General features: G+C 38.1%; 1 long non-coding RNA gene across 1 annotated transcript; it reads right to left on the bottom strand.

Annotated features, from left to right (window-relative positions):
• Positions 1 to 273: 273 nt before the first annotated feature.
• On the bottom strand, positions 274 to 8,493 carry LOC124862478. Its single transcript, XR_007036928.1, has 4 exons — positions 8,398 to 8,493; positions 8,083 to 8,204; positions 620 to 857; positions 274 to 397 (listed from the first exon to the last, which is right to left on the bottom strand). It is a non-coding gene; the product is annotated as an uncharacterized LOC124862478 (long non-coding RNA).
• Between the last annotated feature and the right edge of the window lie 1,299 nt (positions 8,494 to 9,792).

Below are 9,792 nucleotides of genomic sequence, written 5' to 3'. Positions count from 1 at the left end.
TTACCATAAGTAAGAGTTTGTGAGTTTTCCATCTCTGTTTGGATAATCACAAACTGCACAAAAGTTAAACTATCTGGTGCTTAAGATGGGGACAGTACCAGATCAGGTTTGTGGCATGATAAATTCACTCCTCTCAAAAGTGGCTGTAAAAACTGGCATTTTCCATCTTGCAACACATGCTTCACATTAAACTTTCTTGGAAAACAAACTGCAATTAAACAGGGACTTTAATGCTGATACCATGCAATGCAAAAGTGCTATTGATTTAAATGTTTTTAATATCATTTACTCTTCACCCTCTACACTGCAGAGTTTTCCATTAACTCCCCAGGTTACCATCTGCAAAAGTTGTCTCTGGACAGATGGCTTTATGGAGAGGTGCCAGCGAATCCATCTCCTGATCAATGTGGGGAAAACAAAAAGCTTGTGGTTGATTTCCATAGACCTTAGACCTCTCACACCAATAGGGAACTGGCATTGAGATAGTGGACTCATAAGTACCTGGGTGCTCATCTGAACAACAAACTGAACACAACACTGATGCTCTTTACAGGAAGGTTTAGAGTAGACTTTACCTAGTAAGGAGACTGAGTTCCCTGCAGGGGGCACTCCTAAATACCTTTTTTGACTCTGTGGTGGCATCAGCCATCTTCTATGGTGTAGTTTGATGAGGCATCTGCTTATCTAGAGCTGAGAGCAAGTGGTTAGAAAAGCTCTTCAGGAAGGCCAGCAGTGTCCTGGGATTCCCCCTTGATGCAGTGCAGGTGGTGGGAGGGACTCTAGCAAAAATAACATCACTGTTGGACAATGTCTCCCATCCCAGGCATGAAGCTCCTACAGTGACAAACTGCTGCATCCTAGGTGCACAAAAGAGCATTATCACAGATCTTTCCTTTGAGCAGCTGTAAGAATTTATAACCATCACTGCTCTTAAAAAACCTAAACTGTAAAGATCTGTGGTTTAGGACCAAAGGACAGACAGGATATTAGGCAGAATTGTTTATGCACAATTATGGCGCAGGTGAACCCAATCTACTTGACAGTGGATGAGGGTGGGAGACTAATAAAAAGAAATTACAAGACATGGGAGACAGACAAACAGACATCAAACAGGAAATATTACAACAAAAGAATATTACAATAAACTAGAAACCTAAACACAAAAGAATGAACTAATATGGAAAACAACTAACAATAACAAGCACAGCGAAATGGACTGAAGGAGGCAAACCTAAAAACATTACAGGGGGGTGATCAAAACTCACACACAAAAGAAAATCAAAATTCACAATTATACATGCACATTTTTTTAATTCACCCTTCTCAGTTGCACATTTCTTTTAATGTTAGTATGCTATTTTTAATATCGGTACAGTATTATTTTTTTTGTGTCCTCCTTTGTGAATCAGAATATAACTGTTGTTGGAAACACCTGCACTGAGGGCTTGGCCTTTTTCTGACCAATAATAATAATAAGGTCAAAAAGATGCTTAATAAAGCTAATCTGTTAAATTATTGAGACATAACTCATTTTAGCCTTATGGATTAAAACCCACAGTCATTGTTCTTAACAGTAGATTTCCTGGTTAACGCAATAGCCAGCCATTCAACCGGAACATGTGTGTTTGATTTTGCAGACAATTTAACTTTATCATCACTGCTGTTTAGGACAGAAACAGAGCACTGTACAGCCAGTCTTGTACCTTGAATGGAGCTCTGTACAGTTGACACAGTAAAGTGGTGGTCTTTTGTGGTTCAGCTGTGTGTTAACCTGTGGTAATTAGAGGGATCCATCTGGGCTACAGTGAGCCAGTGAAATCTGCAAATGAGCTAATGGCTCAATGTAGCATCACTGTTTTATCTAAATATAAAGCTATTCATTCTTATATGACGTGTTTAAGTTGAAGTTCAACTGTTACAAAATTACAAACGTGGAAAAGTATTTGCCCCATCATAGACTTCTGTTTTTGCTTTTTGTCACAGTTAAATGTTTCAAACAAAATTTTATAGTGGTCAAAGATAATCTGGGTAAATACAAATGCTGCTTTCAAATGGTTTCCCTTATTCAAACAACATTTTATACTGGACAAAGATCACCTGAGTAAATACAAATGCTGCTTTCAAATGGTTTCCTTTATTAAGGGAAAGAAGCAACCCAAACCAGCCTGGTCCTATATGTGGAAATTTCATTGCCCCCTAAACATAATAAGAGGTTGTGCCACCTTTAGCAGCAACAACTGGAATCAGTAATTACATTCATGACAACTGGCAATGAGTCTGTGGAGGAATTTCTGCCCTCTTTTTTTGCAGCATTGTTTTAATCAAGCCACTACAGAAGTTATTGGAGCATGAAAGATCTGAATAAGGTCATGCCACAGCATCATTAAGTTTGGATTTGGAATAAGTCTCTCCAAACCATTCCTTTTTTCTGTTTTTGTTATGATTTGAGGTTGTTTGGTTTTTGTTTTCTGGGTTTTTCTTATATTTGTCTCACAGTTTTTGAATCATGCTTCCGTTTATAATTTTTCTGGTCATGTTTTAGTCTTGTTCATGTTTTGTCAAGTTTGGTTTTTGGTTCTGGGCATGCTTTAGGTTTTGTTTGTATTCAAGAGCCTCTGTTCTTGCTCCAGCCACGTTCTGTTCTGTCCGTTAATTATCTTTATCCGGTTCACCTGCTCCAAACTAATCTGTCTCCTAGCTCCACCTGGTTTACTCTCCATATATACACTCCTGTTCAGTTGTTCATTGTGGAACCATTACTCAGACATTGCTCTTGTCCTGTAGTCACGCCACGCCTGTCTCGCCAGCCTGGCCAAGTTTGTTTTTTTTGCCTGTTTTGCCTGCCCGTTGTTTTGTTCCTACCTCTTCTTAGAGTGAGTTTTTGTTTTTTATTAAATTGTTTTTCACTACCATCACGCTGCCTGCTCGTTTGCATTCTGGGGTTCTATCTTGCAAACCTTAACAGTTTTAGCCTTTCAGAGGTAGACCTGCAAGTCTGCTTCAAATGTCCTGTTGCATAAACCAAAGGTGCTTGAGCTTGAGTTTCAGTCTTTTTGCTACAGAGCCAAATTCTTGATTCCAATATTTACAGCAGTTGCCCAGATCCTGAGGCAGCAAAGCAGTCCCAGACCATCACACTACCACCTCTATGCTTGATTGTCAGTTTGATGTTCAATTGTATTAAATGCTATTAGTTTCATGACAAATGTAACCTAAATGCAAACGTTCCAAAAAAGTTTAAATTTTTCTGGTTAGGCAACAGAATATTTAACTTATTGTTGAATCATGAATACTGAAGATAACTGAGGCAAGTGAGGCATGCAGTGTTTTAGATGTTGTTTGTGGTTCTTTTGTTACTTCCTCGATGAGTCGTTACAGACCCTTTTCTATTTGTACCTACTCTACTTGACTCGGCTACACTCTACTCTCACGGGTTGTTTTCCATTAAAAATGCATACCACATTAATGTGAGCGTGATCATCATAGCAAAGCAGCCCCACAGTCTGGAAAGTAACTTGACAAGATTTGTATGCGACACAAACACAAAATGACAGTGGAGGACATGGAAGCATTCTTGAACATGTTGTTCTTTTTATCAGACTTAGAATAAAATAAGATAGCCAGAACAGTGGGAAGCCATGGTGCGGTCTGAAATTGAAGACCACCGGATAAGAGCTAGACAACTTGTGAATGTATGCTAATGCTAGCTTTGTGTAGTGGTGTATAATATATAAGCTTTGCATACAATCAGTATATTTTTAGAGATTTTAGGTTTTGTGATATGTATGCTGTGTTTCAGATGGCTGTCCTGTTGCAACAATATTGCAGTAGACCACCGATCTGGGCTTTTAACAGAGCCTCCCAGTGGCGAGATGTTATTGTTCTCTGTTTCACAAACGTGCAGTGGTTGCAGAACTTCAGGATGTCTATAGAAACGTTCAACTACCTGTGCAACAAACTACATCCAGCTCTAGAGTGACAAGATACGACGTTCTGGCAATGCCTGCCTTTAAGGAAGAGAATGGCCATTGCACTGTGGAAGCTAGCTACCAACTAGAAATACAGGAGTATTGGAAATCTTTTTGGAGTCAGTGTTACAGCTGTGTGCAACTGTGTGCAGGAGTTTGTGCTGTTGGACAGATTATGTTGGCGCCAGAACAAATCTGTTTTCCTGATGAAGTGAGGTTCAAAGAAATGGCCATCTACACTGAGAACAGTTGGGGGGGTGGCAACCTGTGTGGGTGCGATGACTCCCACATACCGATCATACTGCAACAGCACTATCAAACTCACTATTTCAATCATGAAGACTGGCACTCCATAATCCTTAAAGCCGTTGTGGATGGAAAAGACCTGGAAAAGTGCTGAATTTCCAGGGAGCTTGGATGATGATAGGGTTCTGAGACTGTCCACAATGTGGTAGTTAGACACCTGTGGAAACCTATTTCCAGCTCACATCAGGAACATTGCTACAGTGACAATTGGCTATTACATCCTTGGTGACATGGCTTATCCCTTGCATGACTGCCTCTTGAAACCATTCCATGACACTGGATGACAGACATTAGAACAGCATATGTTTAGTCAGCACAGGTGTTTGTCAAAAATGCTTTTAGAAGGCTAAAGGGAAGATGATGTTGCCAAAAGGCATGACTCTGATGTCTAACTAGTTAAATTTATGGTGCTGACCTGCTGTGCTCTGCCTAATCTGTGTTAAGTTTATGGAGAAACATATTAAATCTCATGGGATAGTGCATCTTTTTTTGCATCTCCATAAGAAATGATGAGAGATTCTTATTTGGGAATCTCTTCCTCCTGCCTAGACAAAAGACAGAAATAGGAGGTGGTTAATAAAAAGCCAGTTTAAAAGACATTTTGTGGGAATAAACTTAAAAATAAAACTAGTGTTGCAAGTGAATGTGCTTTGTTTTATATAAGAGCAATTTGTGCTTCTGTGGGGTTGGGGGGGTAGAAGTGGAGTAGCTTGGAGGGAAAGAATTGATGAAAGGATATTCCTTGCATGTTGAAAGACATTCTGGAACAAAAAAAACCCACGCAACTTAAGTACAGCCACAACATGTTTCGCAACATAGTTAACAGAAAGCACGTGAAAAATAGAACAGGGCACGGAGTTAGCATTGGCGCTACCTATGTAAACTTACTGTTCATGCAAGAGACAACGGCGTTAGAATATCTTTGTTCGTAGAAAGGAAACTTATCGCGCATGGGACGAGTAACATAAAATGTGTTTAAAGTCACTATTACTCACTATCATCGAACCACCTCCAATTTGTCCCATTCGTGTCACCCCAGCCGTTGTGGTCCTTGATGGTCCGTTAATCCCTTTTTAACTTTCTTAGCTTCTCTTGGCATTGCTTTGGTGCTCGCTGGTAGCCATGAGCAGCCGTCAGCTCGAATAGTGCGAAGTAGAGACTAGTGGACAAGGGCCATCGGAATAACTTTAAAAGGCCAGATTTCTTCTGGGAAGGTTTACCAGTTGTCACTGTTTTCTCTGTTTGTGAATATTCATTCTCACTGTGGTTTGCTGGAGTCCCAAAGCCTTAGAAATGTCTTGGTAAACCTTTCCAGGCTGATCAATGTCTTTATTTTACATTTCTTCTTGAATTTATCTAGATCAGGGAATGATGTTACTTTTGGAGATCTTTTACCCTAGTTTATATTGGCAGACATGTTCTATTTAGGGTGATTTCTTGATTTTACAGACCATGTTGTAATCAGATGTGGGTGTTGCTAGGCTAATTAAACTGAGCGTTCATGAAAAGGTGGCTAATCATAGTTAATTAATGATTAACCAACAAGGGTAACTACTTTTTGCACATCAGGCTAGGTTAGTTTAGATAGCTTCTTTCCCTTGATGAATTAAATCATGGATATTTGTATTTACCCAGGTCTGTTTGTCTGTAAATAAAATGTATTTGATGATCTGAAACATGCAAGTGTGACGAAACCAAATAAACAAACAAACAAATATCCAGAAGAAGTTTGTAAAGGGCAAATACTACTTTATGGCTCTGTAAGTCAGTTTAATATTATTTTGATACAGCTAACAGTTGGAGTAAGTAAAATGCAATTTTGCTGAGATATAATTACTCCTGTATGTGTCCACCTCATTAAAAATCCAGACTTTGCAGTGGATGAAAGGGTTTTTCTACGTTCAAGGAGTAATGTTTGAGTTTAAGTTGTGTTTGTTGGAGTGTAGCTCAATGTGTGACAGTGTTAACTTCATGAGTTCATTATAACATCCTGGCCCAATTAGTACCATGAAGGCGTCAATGTAAGAGACACTGTTTAGCACTCTGAGCAGACTTAATGACTCTCTTAAGACAAGCATTGGGAGCCTGATCAAACAGCTGTGCATTCCCGTTTAATGTGACAAATTTTATTGTTTATTCTTTCATCTTTAACACCCTATCTTCCAATTTTGACTTTTTAAATAAAATTAAAAAAAAATCATTACATTCTCTATTCTGGTCTTTTGTGCATAAACTTGGTCTTTTTAGTAGCCTAGCTCAACCATTCCTGCATGACCTGCATGCCTACATAGTGAGATACAGAATCTATCAAATTACTCAAGTTTTTTCACATTTTGTCATGCTAACCACAAACTTATTGGAGTTTATTAGAATTTTAGGTGATCGACCAAAACAAAGTAATGTATAATTGTGAGTTAGAAGAAAAAAATTGCATGGTTTTTCAAAATATTTCAAAACAAAAATCTGAAGAGTGTGGCATGCATCCGTTTTCTAAATCAATACTTTATGAAAACATTTTTCACTGCAGCCACTGCTGCAAGTCTTTTGGGAATGTCTTTACCAGTTTTGCACATCTAGTGACTAAAATAATTGTCCATTCTTCTTGGCAAAGTAACTCAGATTGGATGAATCTTGCTTCAGATTTCCAATTGGATTTAGGTCTGGACTTTAACTGGGCTATTCTCAAATGTAAAATTGCTTCTATCTGTGCCATTTCATTTTAGTTCTGGTTGTATATTCAGTGTCATTGCCCTGCTGGAAAGATAACCTCTGCCCCAGGCTCAAGTCTTTTGCAGCTTTTTGCAAGTTTTCTTGTGTGAAGAAAAGTATCCCCAAAGTGCCACCACTGTGCTTTGCAATACAAATGGTGTGTTTTGGGTGTTGCATAGTGTTAGGTTTCTGCCAAAGAAAGCTTTTTTACATATGCCAAAATGTCCTATTTTAGTTTTATCAAATAAGAGCTCATTCATCCACATATTTGCTGCATCCCATAAATGGTTGGTTGCAAACTTTAAATGGGACTTCTTATTGCTTTCTTTTAATATTGCTTACTTCTAGTCACTCTTCCGATCAGATTAATCAGTCAATAGTCACCCTCCTGAGCAATCAACATCTGCAGCTCCTACATATTTACCATTGGCATCTCAGCTACTTCTCTAATTAATTTGTTCTAGTCCAGTCTGACAGTTTAGGTGTTTTAGTAGGTTTGCTACTCTCTTTCATTCATGTTATTTTCCAATGATGGTTTAAGAGTGCTCAATAAGTTGTTCAAATCTTGTGATGTTGTTTTATGACCTAACCCTGCTTTAAATGTCTCCACAACTTTATCTCTGACCACAACGTAGCTAGTACAGAAGAATTCTTTTGGGTAAAATCTGTTCTATGTATTTGAGGCAGTGTATTGCCGTGGCAAAAGCATGACTAAGCTTGACATATTAGTGTGATTTTGTATTTTGCAACCCCAGGTGTAATCACACCTATAATGCAACATGTGTGAGCCAGTCTGACAGCCTAAGTAATTTAAAGCAGACAAATAGCCTGTACACCATTTTGCAAGGTCACTGTGAACTGACGTGTTTCACAGTGCATGCAGCCTGTGATCCAAAGCAGGTTTTGAACTGGTCTCCAACTGTGCTACAACGTCTTGGGCTGATTGCATTCAGCCTTCTTTGTGTAAAATGTTTTTGTATTTTTCTGTCCAATAATAAAGAAATACGACTCTTTGTCATACTTTTGTGTGTTCATAAAACATAAAACAAAGAAGAAACCCCCAACCTGTGTCTATAGCTCTTTCTTCAGTTACTCTTACCGTGTCTGATTGCAGCCAATGACTCATCCCTGCATCTGCCATCACATCTACTCACAAAACAGGGAAGACCATGGTGGTGAATCAGGTATTACAATATCGACATTGTGCTTTTCTGATGCTCTCTGACAAAGGAAGAAAATGGCGTGCTGCTAGTAGACATATAAAGGAGAACTTATTTTGTCTTTTTACATTCTTTCTCTCTGCAGGGAGTGACAAATATGTCAATTTCACCTGGTCACATTATACGTAACAACAAGGTTTAGTCATTCATAGTCTGATGAAACAAAAATCTCTAATGATGATTACTGTAATTACTGCTCAATTTGTCTGCCTCCACCTCCACCATCACCTCCAGGTCACTCTTCCTCCACCCCCCTCCGGGTAGTAATCTACCATCAGCAAAACTTTCCGTCAGTTTTCTCAGGCAATTATACATAGAAGTATGTTACTGGTTGCCATGGTGAGGTTCTAAGATAAACATCACAGTATATGATAGAAGAGGGACTTATTGATTTTAGAGATTTAAAGGTTGTTCTCATAATGTGTCCACATTTGACCTTTGACTCATCTTTATGTTCTCTGACAACAAAGACAATTAAGGCTGAGCACAGGAGACTGGCGGGTCTTCTCCCACTGCCAACAGATCGTCTTGTCTTCCTTCCACCCCCTCAGTTCACTTATGTCTCACTCAAGCCTCAATTGTTTCTGCACAGTCACTGTATTAATTTGTGCATGAGTTAACATTCATGTGAACTGAAGTTTGTGGAAGATATTTTGAAATATTGCTGTTTGGGATAAGCAATGAACTAACACATTGGCAGCACATCCCCTGCTTTAGAGGATTAATTCATAATTTGCATTTAAATAAATTGCAGGTCTGTCAAACTAAAATAAGCTTAAATGATTTTTGGCCAATTTATGTGGCAGAACCTTTATAGAACTCTTTTGACTTATTTAGAGAGCTTAGGGCTTAGTTTAGTTTGACTACAGTTTCTTAAATAAGACAAAAATGTTAACTTCAACATGCTTTAAGATACTAGAATAAATTCACCATATTAAGTTGAGTTTGCTCACTTCATTTTGTTTTCTTTTTGCAGACTCTGAACATCTGATTGTGACCAGTATTACAGTTACTGGCATCTCTTTGTCCCACTGAGGTAAGTTGAATTGTGATTGCTTGGCTTATAATATAAACAGACCTTGGTTGACCTGCCTGCTGTCCAGACTTGGACCTGTCATCCATCAAGAGCATTTGGTGCAAAATAAAAACATTAAAAAAACATATGACAAAAGTATTCCAAATGCTGAGAAATTCAATATTAAGCTATAATGGGATTTTCTTTTACATTAATGTGGTTAGAAGTGATGCAACATACTGGTAAGTAAATATTAGCTTGCTATAACTCTTTTTAACATGCTGTTATATAAAAATTAAATAAAACATGAAGAGTGCTTGTGTAAATCTTTGAGAGGTTTTCTCTTTTCAATTGGCTAAAATAAGGAAAACAAAAATCAGTCTTTATGTTACAAATGTCAAGATAGTCACTGTAAAATGAGATGACATCAAAACGTTTAATATAATTTTATCTTGAACGTAAAATGTTTTTGTCCCTGATACCGATCCAAGTCATTTAGTCAATCCCAGTTCCAATACATTATTAAATTAACGCATGCATATGCTTAAATATTCTGTTGTTTTTAATTGCAGTA

Source organism: Girardinichthys multiradiatus, chromosome X (assembly GCF_021462225.1).
Source record: "Girardinichthys multiradiatus isolate DD_20200921_A chromosome X, DD_fGirMul_XY1, whole genome shotgun sequence".
NCBI lineage: Eukaryota > Metazoa > Chordata > Actinopteri > Cyprinodontiformes > Goodeidae > Girardinichthys > Girardinichthys multiradiatus.
This window is presented reverse-complemented; position numbering and strand designations above follow the sequence as displayed.